At 46.9% G+C, this 20424-nt stretch overlaps 3 non-coding genes across 3 annotated transcripts; 2 read left to right on the top strand and 1 right to left on the bottom strand.

Moving 5' to 3' along the window:
• Positions 1-2277: 2277 nt before the first annotated feature.
• trnar-ucg (transfer RNA arginine (anticodon UCG)) lies at positions 2278-2366 on the top strand. Its single transcript is given in 2 exon segments — positions 2278-2314; positions 2331-2366. It is a non-coding gene; the product is annotated as a tRNA-Arg (tRNA).
• Positions 2367-7958: 5592 nt separating this feature from the next.
• trnam-cau (transfer RNA methionine (anticodon CAU)) lies at positions 7959-8030 on the bottom strand. The gene has a single exon. It is a non-coding gene; the product is annotated as a tRNA-Met (tRNA).
• An 8842-nt stretch (positions 8031-16872) lies between these two features.
• On the top strand, positions 16873-16954 carry trnas-cga (transfer RNA serine (anticodon CGA)). Its single transcript has one exon. It is a non-coding gene; the product is annotated as a tRNA-Ser (tRNA).
• The last annotated feature ends 3470 nt before the right edge of the window (positions 16955-20424 follow it).

Below are 20424 nucleotides of genomic sequence, written 5' to 3'. Positions count from 1 at the left end.
TTTGCTTTGTGATTAGTCAACTTTCTGAGCTGAGTTCAGGGGACTCGGTTTCCAAAATATTTTAAAAGTTATTTGACGGGATGTGGGTGTCGCTGAATCCGTCAACAATTGTTGTCGAAAATGTATTACCCTTGAGAATTTGGCGGTGACGTGAATCTTGAGCCGCTGCAAGTCCATGTGGTGTATGTACACACACAGTGCTGTTAGGGAGCGAGTTGCGGGATTGTGAGCCAGCCACAGAAAGGGTGACATATTTCTCAGGATGGTGTGTGTCTCGGAGTGGAACTTGCAGGTGGCCGCTGTTTCTCTGTATCTGCTCCCCTTGTGTTCCCAGGTGAGAGATCCCGCGGGTTTGGATGGAGCCTCACGGAGGAAAAGTCAATGTCAGGGGTGGGATTCGAACCCACGCCTTCAGAAAAGTCTGCGACCTGAATACTCGGCCACTCTGGGAGAAACATTGGGTAACATCAAATTCCTGCCGATGCTGGAATCTGAAACGAAAGAGAAAATGCTGGAAAATCTCAGCAAGTCGAGCAGCATCTGTAGGGAGAGAAAAGAGCTAACGTTTCGAGTCCAATGACTCGGCTTTGACAAAGCGTCATTAGACTCGAAACGTTCGGTCTTTTCTCTCCCTACAGATGCTTCCGGACCTACTGAGATTTTTCAGCATTTTCTCTTCCGGCCATCCTGACACACTGATGTGACCAACCGGTGAAGTGGGGATTGGGCCAAGGGCCGCAGCCGACTCGATGATCCTCCCCTTGCACTGGAGGGGCTCTGTGATAACTTAAACATGGTGAAAGCGGCAGCATCCGGACACAAGGACAAGATAAGGTCTCAGGCCAGAGTAAGTGTCCTATGTGATGACACACAGAACATCAGAATTAAATTGGTGAAATACATTTATGGTGGACATTTATGGATCTGGTGGCTGAACGGGAGCAGTGCGACACGGATACATTCATTCAGGAGCATTTTTAATTGGAGGGAAATAAGCTCCGCAGAGCAGGATTTTTTCACGGAACGCTTTATAAACTAATGTGAATTACCAAAATGAGTCACATTTCTTCCGTGAGCGATGGTGGAATAGTGGTGAGCATAGCTGCCTTACAAACAGTTGACCCGGGTTCGATTGCCGGCCATCGCAGTAGTAATTTGGAAGTGGAGTTTTGCGCGACTTCGTCAGTTTCAAACCGAGGAAGAGAATCGGTTTCTAACTCAGAATTTAGGCGCAATTAGGGAGTGGAGTGAAATAAGTAACTTTCTCATCATTTTTAATATAGTTTCAATATGGACAGTGTTCCACTATTCACCCTCAAGCCGTCAAACAATAGCTAAAAGCCGCATCTTTTTCACTTCATCCTCATGAAGTGGACCAAACAGAGACACAACAGACACGTGACAGTCGAGGATGGGATTTGAAGCCACGTGCACAGAGCACAATGGATTATTGTGCATCACCTTAACCACGTGGTACAGCTGCTTTACTTCAGGGCCCTTTGGTATCCCTCAATCTGACTTCTTTGCGTTTCTTTCGCACAGTTGCTGATGTACAGAATACTGTCAAAGTGTAAATAAATAAAAATAATCTCTGAGTTAATTTGCGCTTGCGGCGCAACGGGAGCGCGCCTGACTCCAGATCAGAAGGTTGCGTTGAAATCACGTCAGGCGCACGGAATTTTTCTGCAGCTGGTTCCAGGAATTTCTCTCTGTGTGGGAATGTTCTCGAAATGACTCCATTCAAAAGCACGATGCAAGTAATATATTTTATATTTACCCGCTTGAGCAAATTTGTCAAATATCAGCAGATTCAAAGTCGTCCTGTTAATGCAGAATGACAGTGAGTTCAGTAAGAAATGTTTACAAACAACAGCAATTTCTTTCTGCTCACTGTACACAGTTATAGTGATCTGTATTAAACAGCAGGAGCGGGAACCGCAGTCCGCAGTCTTCACCTTCACGGTGAGTCTGAATTTCAGTTTGGGGGTTTCAGAGAGAGCGGATGTTATTGTGGAAACTGAAGTCACTTTCCCTGTGAATGGAGCCGGATAAAGAGCCTTGGCCAGCCTGAGAGTCCCCGAGCCTCCATGAATCTTCCCAGCTCACACAGTGAAGGGCTTTTACACTTTGAAAATGACCATGTCCGGCGGCTGGAGCTTTCCCTTATATTTTCTGGGATCTGGGAAAGAGCGGATCATCAAAAAGCAGAAATGAAACACAAATAATCGCAGTATTTTTTAACGTGGGCTAAACATCAGCTCAGTTGTTACGGCCGGTGGCCGCGTCGCCTAATGGATAAGGCGTCTGACTTCGGTGATTCTATTAATGATATCAGGCGATTGCAGGTTCGAGTCCTGCCGCGGCCTTTGTATACATAAATCCGGTGGAACATTTGCTGAAAATCCAGTTTTCCCTCCTCTCCCATCTTAGTCTTTCGTTTACCCCCGAATGAATCCACAATATCTGCTTGATTTGGATAAAGAATTGAATAAAATATTATGTATCAATCGGTTCAATACAATTCTGTGGAGGGAATTCTAATGTCCTCAGGAAGATGGTTACAGTCATAGATGTTTCAGCATGGAAACAGGCCCTTCGGCCCAGCTTGACCATGCCGCCCAGTTTCTATCACTAAGCTAGTCACACTTGCCCGCATTTGGCCCACATCCCTCCATATTCACCCTGGGGGAGGGGGAGGGCTTGACAGGATAAATGCTGAGAAGCTGGTTCACCATGTGGGAGAGTCGAGGACCAGAAGGAATAATCTCAGAGTAAGTGGCCGCCCATTTCAACCAGAAATGATGAGTAGTTTCTTCTCTCGGAGTAAAGAGCATCTGTAGAAATGTTTGTATGAATCGAATAGGGCTGTAGAGGGTGGGTCAGTTAATTTGTTGAAGGCTGCCACAGACAGATTTTTTTAAAATTTAGGGTACACGAACATTTTTTCCAATTAAGGGGCAATTTTGCAACCAATCCACCGACCCTGCACATCTTTTGGTTGTGGGAGCGAAACGCACCCAAACACAGGGAGAATATGCAAACTCGACGCAGATAGTGACCCAGAGCCGGGATCGAACATGGGCCTTCGGTGCCGTGAGGCAGCTGTATAAACTACTGAACCACCGTGCTGCCCTTGAGACAGATTTTTCATCAGTAAAGGAAAGCAAGGATTATGGGGATAAGGCGGGAAACTGGGTTTGAGGATTATATCAGATCAGACATAACCTCTTTGAATGGTGGAGCAGACACGATGGGCCGAATGGCCTACTTCTGCTCCTCCGTCTTACAGTGTAATGAGATCCTCTGATGGACTTGTTTTCACGGCTGGGCTGCCGGTTCTGGAAAGACAAAATCTGCCAGCAGTGCCCCAGATGAAGCTGGCGTCTGTTTTGGAGATTCTGAAGCCGCAAGTTTTCATGGTGCCAAACTCCTGCCCAAAGCTGGTGTCGTGATTCAAATCGATTATCAGACAGAGGATTAGGAATATCGGTGTAGAGAATGGTGCAAGAAGATTCACTCCTCAGTGCATTCCAGACCCGAAGCACGCGTTGTGCAGAAGTGCTTCTTTTTCAAACATCACAGCTGCTTCCTTTGCAAATCAACTGAAATCTGTGCCCTCTCATTCTTGCTCTTTTTTCTCGGGGGAACAGTTTCTCTCTAGTTACTCCGCCTAGCCCCCTCATGATTTTGAACCTCTCCATCATATCTCCTCTCTGCCTTATCCTCTCCAAGGAGAATGTTCCCAATATCTCCAATCTAGCCTCCTAAATGGAATCAATCCTGTAAACCTCTTCTGCACGCTGCCCAATACGTCCACAGCCTTCCAATATTGTGGCTCCCAGAGCTGTGCAAAATATTCCATCTGATGTCTAACTGGCGCCTTGTACAGATTCAGCATAACCTCCTTGCTCTTGTTCTCTTTTCCACTCGTAATAAACCCAGAATAAGATTTGCTTTATTACCTGCTCTCTCCACCTGTCCACCTTCAATGATCTATCCACATATACACCCAGCTCTGTCGGCTCCTTCATCCCATAAATAGTTGAGGGGCAGCACGGTAGCATAGTGGTTAGTACTATGGCTTCACAGCGCCGTGTCTCAGGTTCGATTCCCACTTGGTGTTCTCCGTGGGTTTCGGCTGGGAGCTCCGGTTTCCTCCCACACTCCAAAGATGTGCAGATTAGGTGGATCGGCCATGCTAAATTGCTCTTCGGTTAGATGGGGTTGATGGGGTGCGGGATAGGGTGGAGGTGTTGGCTTCATGGGGGAGCTCTTTGAAGAGCCGGTGCAGATTCTATGGTCCGAATGGCCACCTTCTGCACTGTAAATTCTGTGATTCTATACTTCCCTACCAAAATTCATCATCTCACACGTCTCCAGACTGAAAACCATCTTTTGTCGTTTGAAGTTCTAGACTGTCCGCGTCTCAGTTTTCAAAATTTCCAAGTTTTTACCATCCCCAAATTTGAAACTGTTCCCTGTACACCATGATCTACAAATTGTTATGTATCAGGGAAGCAAATGTTCCAGTAGGAACCCATGTGGAACACTACAAACCTTCTTCCAGTCCGAAAAGTCTCGATTGACCATTCCATTCTGTTTCTTATTATTCAACCACATTTATATCCATATTGCTACTGTCCCTTTTATTGCAGGAACTACACATTTCGCTAATTCTGTGCAGTTTTAGTTTCCTTATTTAGGGAAAGATGTAAATACGTTGGAAACGGTTCAGAGAAGGTTTCCTCGATTGGTGCCAGGAATGAGCCTTTCGTCAGTGGTAGGGAAATTACTGGAGAGAATCCTTCGAGACAGAATCTACTCCCATTTGGAAGCAAATGGACGTATTAGTGAGAGGCAGCACGGTTTTGTGTCTCACTAACTTGATAGAGTTTTTCGAAGAGGTCACAAAGATGATTGATGCAGGTAGGGCAGTGGATGTTGTCTATTTGGACTTCAGTAAGGCCTTTGACAAGGTCCCTTATGGTAGAGTAGTATAAAAGGTGATGTCACACGGGATCAGAGGTGAGCTGGCAAGGTGGATACATAACTGGCTAGGTCATAGAAGGCAGAGAGTAGCAATGGAAGGGTGCTTTTCTAATTGGAGGGCTGGGACTAGTGTTGTTCCGCAGGGATCAGTGCTGGGACCTTTGCTGTTTGTAGTGTGTATAAATAATTTGGAGGTAAATGGAACTGGTCTGATTAGCAAGTTTGCAGATGACACAAAGGTTGGGGGAATTGCGGATAGCGACGTGGTCTGTCATCGGATACAGCAGGATTTAGTTCGTTTGGCGACTTGGGCGGAGAGATGGCAGATGGAGTTTAATCTGGACAAATGTGAGGTAATGCATTTTGGAAGTCTAATGCAGGTAGGGAATATACAGTATTGAAAGTCAGAGAGATCAATGTCTACAGGTCCAGAGGTCACTGAAAGGGCAAAACAGGTGGAGAAGGTAGTCAAGACCGCATACGGCATGCTTGCCTTCATTGACCGGGGCATTGAGTACAATAATTGGCAAGTCATGTTGCAGCTGTATAGAACGTTAGTTAGGCCACACTTGGCGTATCGTGTTCAATTCTGGTCGCCGCACTACCAGAAGGGGGTGGAGGCTTTAGAGAGGGTGCAGAATAGATTTACCAGGATTTTGCCTGTTATGGAGGACATTAGCTATGAGGAGCGTTTGAATAAACTCGGTTTGTTCTCACTGGAACGACGGATGTTGAGGGGCGACCTGATAGAGGTCTACAAAACTATGAGGGGCATAGACAGAGTGGATAGTCAGAGGCTTTTCCCCAGGGTAGAGGGGTCAATTACTAGGGGGCATAGGTTTAAGGTGCGAGGGGCAAGGTTTGGAGTAGATGTACGAGGCAAATTTTTAACACAGAGGGTAGTGGGTGCCTGGAACTCGCTACCGGAGGAGGTGGTGGAAGCAGGGACGATAGTGATATTTAAGGGGCATCTTGACATATACAAGAATAGGATGGGAATCGAGGGAGACGGACCCAGGAAGTGTAGAAGATTTTAATTTAGTCGGGCAGCATGGTCGGCACACGCTTGGAGGGCCGAAGGGCCTCTTCCTGTGCTGTACTTTTCTTTGTTCTTTGTTGGTCTTTGAGCGGGTTTGCGATTGAGGAAAGGTGAGATAGACTGCACTTGTTTCCAGTGGAGATGTGAAGTGTGACAGTTGATCTGATTGAAGTACATCAGATTTTGAATGGTCTTGACAAAGTGGACGTGGAAAGGATGTCACTGCTTGTGGGTGAGAGCAGAACTACTGGGCAGTGAATAACAAGCAATTAACACGGTTTCGATTCCCGGCCATCGCAATAATGGTTTGATCGGAAGCGTTTGCGTGATTTCGTGGGTTTCACACTGAGGAAAGAGAGCTGGAAGAAGAGGCTGGAGGGAGGACTCCGGGTAAAATTCCTCTTCTCTTGTAGTAAATAGTCTGGATGGATTGTTCACATCCGTCCGAGAGTGGAAACTGGGATCTCCGCTCTTATTCTGGTTTATTATTGGATATTGTTAAATATCCTTATTGCCCCTCTGTGGGATATTCCATAAGACCATAAGACCATAAGACATAGGAGTGGAAGTAAGGCCATTCGGCCCATCGAGCCCACTCCACCATTCAATCATGGCTGATTTCAACTCCATTTACCCGCTCTCTCTCCATAGCTCTTAATTCCTCGAGAAATCAAGAATTTATCAACTTCTGTCTTAAAGACACTCAACATCCCGGCCTCCACCGTCCTCTGTGGCAATGAATTCCACATACCCACCATTCTCTGGCTGAAGAAATTTCTCCTCATCTCTGTTCTATAGTGACTCCCTTTTATTCTAAGGCTGTGCCCCCGGGTGCTAGTCTCCCCTGCTAATGGAAACAACTTCCCTTCATCCACCCTATCTCAGCCATTCATTATCTTGTAAGTTTCTATTAGATCTCCCCTCAACCTCCTAAACTCCAATGAATATAATCCCAGGATCCTCAGACGTTCATCGTATGTTAGGCCTACCATTCCTGGGATCATCCGTGTGAATCTCCGCTGGAACCGCTCCACTGCCATTATGTCCTTCCTGAGGTGTGGGGCCCAAAATTGCTCACAGTATTCTAAATGGGGCCTAACTAATGCTTTATAAAGCTTCAGAAGTACATCCCTGCTTTTATATTCCAAGCCTCTTGAGATGAATGACAACATTGCATTTGCTTTCTTAATTATGGACTCAACCTGCAAGTTTACCTTTAGAGAATCCTGGACTAGGACTCCCAAGTCCCTTTGCACTTCAGAATTATGAATTTTGTCACCGTTTAGAAAATAGTCCACGCCTCTATTCTTTTTTCCAAAGCGCAAGACCTCGCACTTGCCCACGTTGAATTTCATCAGCCATTTCTTGGACCACTCTCCTAAACTGTCTAGATCTTTCTGCAGCCTCCCGACCTTCTCCATACTACCTGCCCCTCCACCTATCTTCGTATAATCGGCAAACTTAGCCAGAATGCCCTCAGTCCCGTTATCTAGATCGTTAATATATAAAGAGAACAGCTGTGGTCCCAACAGTGAAGTTATATTCCTGGAAGTTATTATATAAACTTTTCCTCTTCTCGCTGTTAAAGGATTTTCAAACATTGAAACACTCCTGGTTCTATCTTTACCAAATGCCATGACTGTGTTAATAAAACATAACCCATTCCAATCAGTGGAGATGTGATGTTGGCACCAATAATACTCACGCACCACAGCAACAGGACTCTGTTTCCCGCCGAGAGAGTCGATTGAAGAGCTTCCAATTTTGTTACTTTGAACTTCACAGTGATGTAATGCTGTCTGTTTAATTCCCGGGACAAATTTCCGGATCAAACTGGAAGTAACACTTTGATTCTAATTTACTGAAAAGAAAATGCGGATGTGCTGGGGAATCGCGACTTGTTTACTTTTGGTGTGAGTGAGAATAAAAGTAGCAGAGGATGGTTTCGATCCATCGACCTCTGGGTTATGAGCCCAGCACGCTTCCGCTGCGCCACTCTGCTCTTTAGTTCCACTATGTCCACAATTGCTGTTCTGTGCCAGCCAGATAACTATTCACTTCCTCCATTTTTTCCTTCAATCAAGAACCCACGTGTTGTGAAGCTCACTCTTGCAGGACAATAACACGGATCATCAGCACGTCTGTAACAGACAGAGGACAGAGAAAGGCACACCGAAAAGCAGGAAGAGACTATCAGGACACACACACAATGACACACAGAATAGGTGCCGAGCAAACCAGCAAGATATTGAGAGAGAACAACTAACTATTTAGTAAAATGTGTTTTCTGTTTTACAATGATAGGCCCCGTCTGTAAATATATATCCTGCTGTGCAATTGTGCTCTCCGTTGTGTAACCGTGCTCTCTGATGTGTAACTGCACACTCTGATGTGTAACAGTGCTCCCGGCTGTGTAACTGTGCTCTCTGCTGTTTAACTGTGCTCTCTGCTGTGTAACTGTGCTTTGTGCTGTGTAACTGTGCTCTCTGCTGTGTAACTGTGCTCTCTGCTGTGTAACTGAGGTCTCTGCTGTGTAACTGAGCTTTCTGCTGTGTAACTGAGCTCTCTGCTGTGTAACTGAGCTCTCTGCTGTGTAACTGTGCTTTCTGCTTTGTAACTGTGGTCTCGGCTGTGTAACTGTGCTCTATGCTGTGTAACTGTGCTGTATGCTGTGTAACTGAGCTCTCTGCTGTGTAACTGAGCTCTCTGCTGTGTAACTGTGCTTTATGCTGTGTAACTGTGCTCTCTGCTGTGTAACTGTGCTCTCTGCTGTGTAACTGTGCTCTCTACTGTGTAACCGTGCTTTCTGATGTGTAACTGTGCTTTCTGCTGTGTAACTGTGCACTCTGCTGTGTAACTGTGCTCTCTGCTGTGCAATTGAGCTATCTGATGTGTAACTGCCCTCTCTGCTGTGTAACTGTGCACCCTGATGTGTAACTGCACACTCTGCTGTGTAACTGTGCTCTCTGCTGTGTAACTGTGCTCTCTGCTGTGTAACTGTGCTCCCTGCTGTGTAACTGTTCCCTCTGATGTGTAACCGTGCTCTCTCCTGTATTACTGTGCTCCCTGTTGTGTAAGTGCACACTCTGCAAGTGCACCTGTGCTCTCTGCTGTGTAACTGAGCTCTCTGCTGTGTAACTGAGCTCTCTGCTGTGTAACTGTGCTTTATGCTGTGTAACTGTGCTCTCTGCTGTGTAACTGTGCTCTATGCTGTGTAACTGTGCTGTATGCTGTGTAACTGAGCTCTCTGCTGTGTAACTGAGCTCTCTGCTGTGTAACTGTGCTTTATGCTGTGTAACTGTGCTCTCTGCTGTGTAACTGCACACTCTGCTGTGTAACTGTGCTCTCTGCTGTGTAACTGCACATTCTGCTGTGTAACTGCACAGTTTGCTGTGTAACTGTGCTCCCTGCTGTGTAACTGTGCTCCCTGCTGTGTAACTGTGCTCTCTGCTGTGTAACTGTGCATCCTGCTGTGTAACTGCACACTCTGCTGTGCAACTGTGCTCTCAGCTGTGTAACTGCGCCCTCTGCTGTGTAACTGTGCACCCTGCTGTGTAACTGCACACTCTGCTGTGTAACTGTGCTCTCTGCTGTGTAACTGTGCTCTCTGCTGTGTAACTGCAAACTCTGCTGTGGAACTGCACACTCTGCTGTGGAACTGCACACCCTGCTGTGTAACTGTGCTCTCTGCTGTGCAATTGAGCTATCTGATGTGTAAATGCACTCTCTGCTGTGTAACTGTGCTCTCTGCTGTGTAACTGTGCTCTCTGCAGTGTAGTTGAGCTATCTGATGTGTAACTGCACTCTCTGCTGTGTAACTGTGCACCCTGATGTGTAACTGCATACTCTGCTGTGTAACTGTGCTCTCTGCTGTTTAACTGTGCTCGCTGCTGTGTAACTGTGCTCTTTGCTGTGTAACTGTGCTCTCTGCTGTGTAACTGTGCTCTCTGCTGTGTAACTGTGCTCTCTGCTGTGTAACTGTGCTCTCTGCTGTGTAACTGCGCTCTCTGCTGTGTAACTGTGCTCCCGGCTGTGTAACTGCGCTCTGCTGTGTAACTGCGCTCTCTGCTGTGTAACTGTGCTCTCTGCTGTGTAACTGTATACTCTGCTGTGGAACTGTACACCCTGCTGTGTAACTGTGCTCTCTGCTGTGTAACTGTGCACCCTGCTGTGTAACTGCACACTCTGCTGTGTAACTGTGCAGTCTGCTGTGAAACTGTGCTCTCTGCTGTGTAACTGTGCTCTCTGCAGTGTAACTGTGCTCTCTGCTGTGTAACCGTGCTCTCTGCTGTGGAACTGCACACTCTGCTGTGTAACTGTGCACCCTGATGTGTAACTGCATACTCTCCTGTGTAACTGTGCTCTCTGCTGTGTAACTGTGCTCTCTGCTGTGTAACTGTGCTCTCTGCTGTGTAACTTTGCTCTCTTCTGTGTAACCGTGCTCTCTGCTGTGTAACTGCGCTCTCTGCTGTGTAACTGTGCTCCCGGCTGTGTAACAGCGCTCTCTGCTGTGTAACTGTGCTCTCTGATGTGTAACTGCACACTCTGCTGTGGAACTGCACACTCTGCTGTGTAACTGTGCTCTCTGCTATGTAACTGTGCCCTCTGCTGTGTAACTGCACACTCTGCTGTGTAATTGTGCTCTCTGCTGTGTAACTGAGCTCTCTGCTGTGTAACTGTGCTCTCTGCTGTTTAACTGTGCTCGCTGCTGTGTAACTGTGCCCTCTGCTGTGTAACTGCACACTCTGCTGTGTAACTGTGCTCCCTGCTGTGTAACTATGCTCTTTGCTGTGTAACTGCACACTCTGCTGTGTAACATTGCTCCCTGCTGTGTCACTATGCTCTCTGCTGTGTAACTGTTCTCCCGGCTGGGTCATTGTGCTCCCGGCTGTGCAACTGAGCTTTCTGATGTGTAACTGTGCTCTCTGCTGTGTAACTGTGCTCCCGGCTGTGTAACTGCGCTCTCTGCTGTGTAACTGAGCTCTCTGCTGTGTAGCTGTGCTGTCGGCTGTGTAACTGTGCTCCCGGCTGTGTAACTGTGCTCCCGGCTGTGTAACTGTGCTCCCGGCTGTGTAACTGTTCCCTCTGATGTGTAACCGTGCTCTCTCCTGTGTTATGGTGCTCCCTGCTGTGTAAGTGCACACTCTGCAAGTGCACACTCTGCTGTGTAACTATGCTCTCTGCTGTGTAACTGTGCTCTCTGCTGTGTAACTGCACACTCTGCTGTGTAACTGTGCTCTCTGCTGTGTAACTGTGCTCCCTGCTGTGTAACTGTGCTCTCTGCTGTGTAACTGCACACTCTGCTGTGTAACTGCACAGTTTGCTGTGTAACTGCGCTCCCTGCTGTGTAACTGTGCTCCCTGCTGTGTAACTGTGCTCTCTGCTGTGTAACTGTGCGTCCTGCTGTGTAACTGCACACTCTGCTGTGTAACTGTGCTCTCAGCTGTTTAACTGTGCCCTCTGCTGTGTAACTGTGCACCCTGCTGTGTAACTGCAAACTCTGCTGTGGAACTGCACACTCTGCTGTGGAACTGCACACCCTGCTGTGTAACTGTGCTCTCTGCTGTGTAACTGTGCTCTCTGCAGTGTAGTTGAGCTATCTGATGTGTAACTGCACTCTCTGCTGTGTAACTGTGCTGTCTGCTGTATAACTGAACACTCTGCTGTGTAACTGTGCTCTCTGCTGTGTAACTGTGCTCTTTGCTGTGTAACTGTGCTCTCTGCTGTGTAACTGTGCTCTCTGCTGTGTAACTGTGCTCTCTGCTGTGTAACTGTGCTCTCTGCTGTGTAACTGCGCTCTCTGCTGTGTAACTGTGCTCCCGGCTGTGTAACTGCGCTCTCTGCTGTGTAACTGCGCTCTCTGCTGTGTAACTGTGCTCTCTGCTGTGTAACTGTACTCTCTGCTGTGGAACTGTACACCCTGCTGTGTAACTGTGCTCTCTGCTGTGTAACTGTGCACCCTGCTGTGTAACTGCACACTCTGCTGTGTAACTGTGCTCTCTGCTGTGAAACTGTGCTCTCTGCTGTGTAACTGTGCTCTCTGCAGTGTAACTGCACACTCTGTTGTGGAACTGCACACTCTGCTGTGTAACTGTGCACCCTGATGTGTAACTGCATACTCTCCTGTGTAACTGTGCTCTCTGCTGTGTAACTGTGCTCTCTGCTGTGTAACTGTGCTCTCTGATGTGTAACTTTGCTCTCTGCTGTGTAACCGTGCTCTCTGCTGTGTAACTGCGCTCTCTGCTGTGTAACTGTGCTCCCGGCTGTGTAACAGCGCTCTCTGCTGTGTAACTGTGCTCTCTGCTGTGTAACTGCACACTCTGCTGTGGAACTGCACACTCTGCTGTGTAACTGTGCTCTCTGCTGTGTAACTGTGCACCCTGCTGTGTAACTGTGCTCTCTGCTGTGTAACTGTGCTCCCTGCTATGTAACTGTGCCCTCTGCTGTGTAACTGCACACTGTGCTGTGTAATTGTGCTCTCTGCTGTGTAACTGAGCTCTCTGCTTTGTAACTGTGCTCTCTGCTGTTTAACTGTGCTCTCTGCTATGTAACTGTGCCCTCTGCTGTGTAACTGTGCTCTCTGCTGTGTAAATGCACACTCTGCTGTGTAACTGTGCTCTCTGCTGTGTAACTGTGCACCCTGCTGTGTAACTGTGCTCCCTGCTGTGTAACTATGCTCTCTGCTGTGTAACTGTGCTCCCGGCTGTGTAGTTGTGCTCCCGGCTGTGTGACTGAGCTCTCTGATGTGTAACTGTGCTCTCTGCTGTGTAACTGTGCTCCCGGCTGTGTAACTGCGCTCTCTGCTGTGTAACTGTGCACCCTGCTGTGTAACTGTACACTGCTGTGTAACTGTGCTCTCTGCTATGTAACTCTGCTCTCTGCTGTGTAACTGTGCTCTCTGCTGTGTAACTGTGCTCTCTGCTATGTAACTGTGCCCTCTGCTGTGTAACTGCACACTCTGCTGTGTAATTGTGCTCTCTGCTGTGTAACTGAGCTCTCTGCTGTGTAACTGTGCTCTCTGCTGTGTAACTGCACACTCTGCTGTGTAACTGTGCTCCCTGCTGTATAACTATGCTCTCTGCTGTGTAACTGCACACTCTGCTGTGTAACATTGCTCCCTGCTGTGTAACTATGCTCTCTGCTGTGTAACTGTTCTCCCGGCTGTGTCATTGTTCTCCCGGCTGTGCAACTGAGCTCTCTGCTGTGTAACTGTGCTCTCTGCTGTGTAACTGTGCTCCCGGCTGTGTAACTGCGCTCTCTGCTGTGTAACTGAGCTCTCTGCTGTGTAGCTGTGCTGTCTGCTGTGTAACTGTGCTCCCGGCTGTGTAACTGTACTCCCGGCTGTGTAACTGTGCTCCCGGCTGTGTAACTGAGCTCTCTGCTGTGTAGCTGTGCTATCTGCTGTGTAACTGTGCTCCCGGCTGCGTAACTGTGCTCCCGGCTGTGTAACTGTGCTCTCTGCTGTGTAACTGCACACTCTGCTGTGTAACTGTGCTCCCTGCTGTGTAACTATGCTCTCTGCTGTGTAACTGTGCTGCCGGCTGTGTAATTGTGCTCCCGGCTGTGTGACTGAGCTCTCTGCTGTGTAACTGTGCTCTCTGCTGTGTAACTGTGCTCCCGGCTGTGTAACTGTGCTCTCTGCTGTGTAACTGTGCACCCTGCTGTGTAACTGTACACTGCTGTGTAACTGTGCTCTCTGCTGTGTAACTGCACACTCTGCTGTGTAATTGTGCTCTCTGCTGTGTAACTGAGCTCTCTGCTGTGTAACTGTGCTCTCTGCTGTTTAACTGTGCTCTCTGCTATGTAACTGTGCCCTCTGCTGTGTAACTGCACACTCTGCTGTGTAACCGTGCTCTCTGCTGTGTAACTGTGCTCTCTGCTGTGTAACTGTGCTCTCTGCTGTGTAACTGTGCTCTCTGCTGTGTAACTGCACACTCTGCCGTGTAACTGTGCTCTCTGCTGTGTAACTGTGTGCTCTCTGCTGTGTAACTGTGCTCCCTGCTGCGTAAGAAGTCTTCCAGCACCACGCAAAATTCCAACTGGTTTGTTTCAAACATTTGCTTTCGGAGCACTGCTCCTTTCACAGGTGAATGAAGAGAAATGACACCAGAAGAAGGAGCAGTGCTCCGAAAGATAGTGTTTGAAACAAACCTGTTGGACTTTAACCTGGTGTTGTTAACTTCTTACTGTGCTCACCCCAGTCCAACGAACTGCGTTCTGCTGTGTAATTGTGCTCCCTGCTGTGTAACCGTGCTCCCTGCTGTGAAACCGTGCTCGCTGCTGTGTAACTGTGCTCCCGGCTGTGTAACTGTGCTCCCGGCTGTGTAACTGTGCTCTCTGCTGTGTAACTGTGCTCTCTGCTGTGTAACTGTGCTCTCTGCTGTGTAATTGTGCTCCCGGCTGTGTAACTGAGCTCTCTGCCGTGGAACTGAGGTCTCTGCTGTGTAACCGTGCTCTCTGCTGTGTAACTGTGCTCTCTGCTGTGTAACTGCACACTCTGCTGTGTAACTGTGTGCTCTCTGCTGTGTAACTGTGCTCCCTGCTGTGTAACTGTGCACCCTGCTGTGTAACTGTGCTCTCTGCTGTGTAACTGGGCCCTCTGCTGTGAAACTGCACACTCTGCTGTGTAATTGTGCTCTCTGCTGTGTAACTGAGCTCTCTGCTGTGTAACTGTGCTCTCTGTTGTTTAACTGTGCTCTCTGCTATGTAACTGTGCCCTCTGCTGTGTAACTGCACACTCTGCTGTGTAACTGTGCTCTCTGCTGTGTAACTGTGCTCTCTGCTATGTAACTGTGCCCTCTGCTGTGTAACTGCACACTCTGCTGTGTAACCGTGCTCTCTGCTGTGTAACTATGCTCTCTGCTGTGTAACTGCACACTCTGCTGTGGAACTGTGCACCCTGCTGTGTAACTGCACACTCTGCTGTGTAACTGTGCTCTCTGCTGTGTAACTGCACACTCTCCTGTGTAACTGTGCTCTCTGCTGTGTAACTGTGCACCCTGCTGTGTAACTGTGCACCCTGCTGTGTAACTGTGCTCTCTGTTGTGTAACTGCACACTCTGCTGTGTAACTGTGCTCCCTGGTGTGTAACTATGCTCTCTGCTCTGTAACTGTGCTCCCGGCTGTGTAATTGTGCTCCCGGCTGTGTGACTGAGCTCTCTGCTGTGTAACTGTGCTCTCTGCTGTGTAACTGTGCTCCCGGCTGTGTAACTGCGCTCGCTGCTGTGTAACTGTGCACCCTGCTGTGTTACTGTACACTGCTGTGTAACTGTGCTCTCTGCTGTGTAACTGTGCTCTCTGCTGTGTAACTGTGCTCTCTGCCGTGTAACTGTGCTCTCTGCTATGTAACCGTGCCCTCTGCTGTGTAACTGCACACTCTGCTGTGTAATTGTGCTCTCTGCTGTGTAACTGAGCTCTCTGCTGTGTAACTGTGCTCTCTGCTGTTTAACTGTGCTCTCTGCTATGTAACTGTGCCCTCTGATGTGTAACTGCACACTCTGCTGTGTAACCATGCTCTCTGCTGTGTAACTGCTCTCTGCTGTGGAACTGCACACTCTGCCGTGTAACTGTGCTCTCTGCTGTGTAACTGTGTGCTCTCTGCTGTGTAACTGTGCTCCCTGCTGCGTAAGAAGTCTTACAACACCACGTAAAATTCCAACAGGTTTGTTTCAAACATTTGCTTTCCGAGCACTGCTCCTTTCTCAGGTGAATGAAGAGGAATGACACCTGAAGAAAGAGCAGTGCTCCGAAAGCTAGTGTTTGAAACAAACCTGTTGGACTTTAACCTGGTGTTGTTAACTTCTTACTGTGCTCACCCCAGTCCAACGAACTGCGTTCTTCTGTGTAATTGTGCTCCCTGCTGTGAAACCGTGCTCCCTGCTGTGTAACTGTGCTCCCTGCTGTGTAACCGTGCTCCCTGCTGTGTAACCGTGCTCCCTGCTGTGAAACCGTGCTCGCTGCTGTGTAACTGTGCTCCCGGCTGTGTAACTGTGCTCCCGGCTGTGTAACTGTGCTCTCTGCTGTGTAACTGTGCTCCCGGCTGTGTAACTGTGCTCTCTGCTGTGTAACTGTGCTCTTTGAAGTGAAACTGCACACTCTCCTGTGTAACTGAGCTCTCTGCTGTGTAACTGTGCTCTCTGCTGTGTAATTGTGCTCCCGGCTGTGTAACTGAGCTCTCTGCCGTGGAACTGAGATCTCTGCTGTGTAACGGTTCTCTCTGCTGTGTAATTGTGCTCCCGGCTGTGTAACTGAGCTCTCTGCCGTGGAACTGAGGTCTCTGCTGTGTAACTGTGCTCCCTGCTGTGTAACTGTGCTCTCTGCTGTGTAACTGAGCTCTCTGCTGTGTAACTGTGCTCTCTGCTGTGTAACTGTGCTCTCTGCTGTCTGCTGTATAACTGAGCTCTCTGCTGTGTAACTGTTCTCTCTGTCGGAACCGTGACTCTGCCGGTGACAGATCTTCACTGTGGTTGTGCTAATCATTCCCTGTTGTGTAAATGTGTTCCCAGTTGTGGAAATATGATCCGTCTGCAGCAGAACCTTTATCCGCCATTACTGAGACTAAATTTCAATTCTAGATTTATTAAATCTTGTCACGAAAGGTGAGTTCAGGCCTCTGGATTCCCAGTCCAGCGACATAACCTTGTGTTCCTGTTATCAAATCAGTTCGTTCAGCTCAACATTCTCAATAATGTGAAGGCGTGGCGCCAAATCTAAAGTTTTTTTTTCCCACGCAGATTCAATCCCTACTCATAGAAAGACTGGGACACCGTTCATCGCATGACTGCAATCCCGCGTGTCTGCTTTTCCAATGCTTTCTATAGAACGAATTGGCAATGCAGATATAAGCTGTGATAGCCGAGTGGTTAAGGCGTTGGACTCGAAATCGAATGGGGTTTCCCCGCGTAGGTTCGAACCCTACTCGCGGCGAAACTAATGGCCATGTTGGAGCCATTTGTTCGAAAAATGCGGTGTTGTTTTCTGATGAAATGTCATTACAGAATAATCTTCTTGTGCCCTGAAGCTGTGTTTGTCATTCTGCTTTCGCTCTGAATTTTCTGATTTGTCAGGACAAGATCACCACCTCAGTAACGTTCATATTAACTTCATCAGGAACCAGAATTGTGAAAATTCACAAAGCAATGTGAAATTTATTTTTGTCACATCTTTTGCCAGAATTTATCATGTGTCAGAATTTTTAATGTCTCTTATTGTGAAACTGACCAGCCGAACTGAAAGTTCTAAATAAAGCAGCGCAACAAATTGAAGGCTTGTCAACAGCCGGGAAGGGAGCAATGCTCCCCATATACCGTCACTGCTGACTCACCATGGCCCAACTATTGTTTATCTTCACTTTGCATTTGCTTGAGAAATTGTTTTTAATCATTCTTACAATGTTTATGTTATTTCACTCCAATTTAAGAATGTTCCGAAAGTGTCCGTGTCGCAAGGCTCCCATTCAGCCAGGAGATGGCACCAGTCCACAATACATTTATTGATGCTATTTATTTCTGATGTTCTGTGTGTAACAACAATCGCTTATTGTCACAAGTCGGCTTCAGTGAAGTTACTGTGAAAAGCCACGTTCCGGCGCCTGTTTCGGCAGGCCATACGGTACAATTACATAGGACTCTTACTGCGGCCTGAGACCTCAACTCGTCCTTGTGTCCCGATGCTGCCGTTTGTAACCTGCTTAAATCAGCACTTTTATTAATTAGTCATCATTTTGTAAGTAACCTAGGTGCTCATTTCACCAGGTACCAGGAGTGTCCATAACACAGTTTGTAAACTGAAATGTACTTGTCTCATTTTTCTGGCCCGGATAACCCAGCTGTTTACTATTGTTTCTAACTGAGAACTCATGTGTTCAAAAACCATTTGTACTGAAAAAGAATGAAGCTCGATTTTAAGAAAGAAGCGCACGAATGAAGATTATTTTGTGTATTGTATTTGAGGAGTGTCCAAATTTAAAATGCTCATGAATGAAAAAGTCTTTGCCGAACGCCTCCCGTTCAGCCAGGAGATGGCACCAGTCCACAATAAATGTATTTATGCAGTTTATTTCCAATGTTATGAATCATTACATAGGGCTCTTACTCTGGCCTGAGAGCTTACCTTGTCTCTGTGTCCTGAGGCTGCCATCTTCACCCTGTTTAAGCAATCATAGAATACTTCTTGTGCAGAAGGAGGACATTCGGCCCATCGAGTCTGCACTGATCACCCCAAGGAGCACCCAACCTACGGCCCATACCCACGTAAACGTTTGGACACTAAGGGCCAATTTAACATGGCCAATCCATCTAAACTGGACATCTTCGGACAGTGGAGGAAACTCACGCAGACACGGGAAGAACGTGCAAGACTGTAACCCAAGGCTGGAATTGACCCCGAGCCCCTGAGTGTTAACCACGGTGATACCCAAAAGCCGACTCTGGTGGGATTTGAACCTACCGCCTCATGGCCACGAATTGCATGTTTTTGTATTAGTCGTCATAATGTAAGCCATGATGTGGGGATGCCGGTGTTGGACTTGGGTGGGCTCAGTAAGAAGTCTTACAGCACCAGGTTTAAGTCCAACAGGTTTCTTTCGATTCACCTGAGAAAGGAGCTGCGCTCCGAAAGCTAGTGATTCGAAAGAAACCTGTTGGACTTTAACCTAGTGTTGTAAGACTTCTTATCACAATGCAAATACATCAGTTGCTGATCTCATCAGGCTCCAGGAGTGTCCGTAAACTGAATGTTGCTTGTGTCGTTTTACTGACGCGATTAACCCAACTTTTCACTCTTGTCTCTATTTACGATTTGTTATTGTTTACTAATATTACTTACATTTATTATTACTGTTATTATTATTTACATTGTGTATTTATGCATGTCTTATGTTTTACATGTATGAACCGATCTGTCTGGACTGTATATAGAACAATACTTTTCACTGTACCTCGGTCCACGTATTATGGGCCAGGGTTTAGAGAACCCCAAAGTATATCACGGAGTTCACCTGACCCACAACTTTAAATACATTTTGGTTATGGGGAGCACAAGGGCCCATTTTACAGGTGTGATGCAACAGAGATCTAAAGTATGTTTAAAACAAAAGTATTTTAATTACATGAATCCAGTTAACATTTTATAAACACACAGTAAACAGTATATCAACTACAAATCCTGACCACTCCCCAAAAGATACAGGACTCTATAGACAACTATTGATAACTTTCCAAACACCATCTGGCCTTTGCTTGCGAAATCCGACCAACTGTCCTGGCTTGAAACAATTCACACCTCTTTAACCTGGGGTTACCCCTCTCTCTGGCTCTGTAAAGACTTAATTACCTGCAAATGCTCGCATTTAAAGTCTTGCATCTTTGACTTTGTCTATATAAATGTTTCTGGAACCTACCTCTCCATTCAGCGCTCCGAGAGCTAGTGATTTGAAACAAACCTGTTGGACTTTAATTTGGTGTTGTAAGACTTCTTACTGTATGTGAGAAGGGATAGAATCTCCGTGGAAAAAGACCATTGGATTTGGAGTCCAACCCTTGACCTATTCGAACATCTCAGCTCCCTAAACGCACTGTTCGACTGATTAAATTGTTGGTGTAACAATATCAGTTACAGATATTTCAGAAATTCATGTTTTTTAAAAAAACATTGCGGTCAGTTGGGCGCAGTTGGTGAAGAAGTGCAGTATTGACTGCGGTGCATTATCTAACCAATCAGAAAACGTACCAGCTTACACCTGACTAAAGTTAACCAGCTCCGATGCCTTTCAATTCCAGATTTATTAAATCAGTGAATGTAACTGTCACCAGAGGCCATGTTGGGATTTATTCTCTGTCCCAAAGATTAGTTCGGGCCGCTGGTTTCTCAATCCAGTGTCATAACCTTTCACCCCAGTTAACAAAAACCGTCCATTCAGCTCATTACTAAACATCTTCCTGAGTAGATTAGAATTCCCGCCACAGAATCTCATTGAACCGATTGACACAAAACATTTTGTTCTGGATGGAGCTTCGACTGTTTATCCAGATCAAACAGAAATTGTGGATTCCTTAGGATCTAAGCAGAATACCAAGATGAGAGACAATTGAATGAACAAAATAGCAAGAAAATAGATTCTGAGACAAGTCGGGAAATGTATAGACGGAAACGCGGAACTTTGAGCTGAGGAAGGAAAACCAGCAATGTGATTTCTGTTTGAAACGGCCGCGGCAGGACTCGAACCTGCAGTTTTATTGTCACTAGATTCACCTTATCCGTTAGGCCACGCAGCCACCTGCTGCGCTGAGATAACTGATGTTAACATCATGTGAGAAAATACTGTGACTAGACGTGTTTCATTTCTGTGTTTTGATGATCCGCTGATTCCCATATTCCATAAAATACAAGGGAAAGCT

Source organism: Scyliorhinus torazame, chromosome 24 (genome assembly GCF_047496885.1).
Source record: "Scyliorhinus torazame isolate Kashiwa2021f chromosome 24, sScyTor2.1, whole genome shotgun sequence".
NCBI lineage: Eukaryota > Metazoa > Chordata > Chondrichthyes > Carcharhiniformes > Scyliorhinidae > Scyliorhinus > Scyliorhinus torazame.
This window is presented reverse-complemented; position numbering and strand designations above follow the sequence as displayed.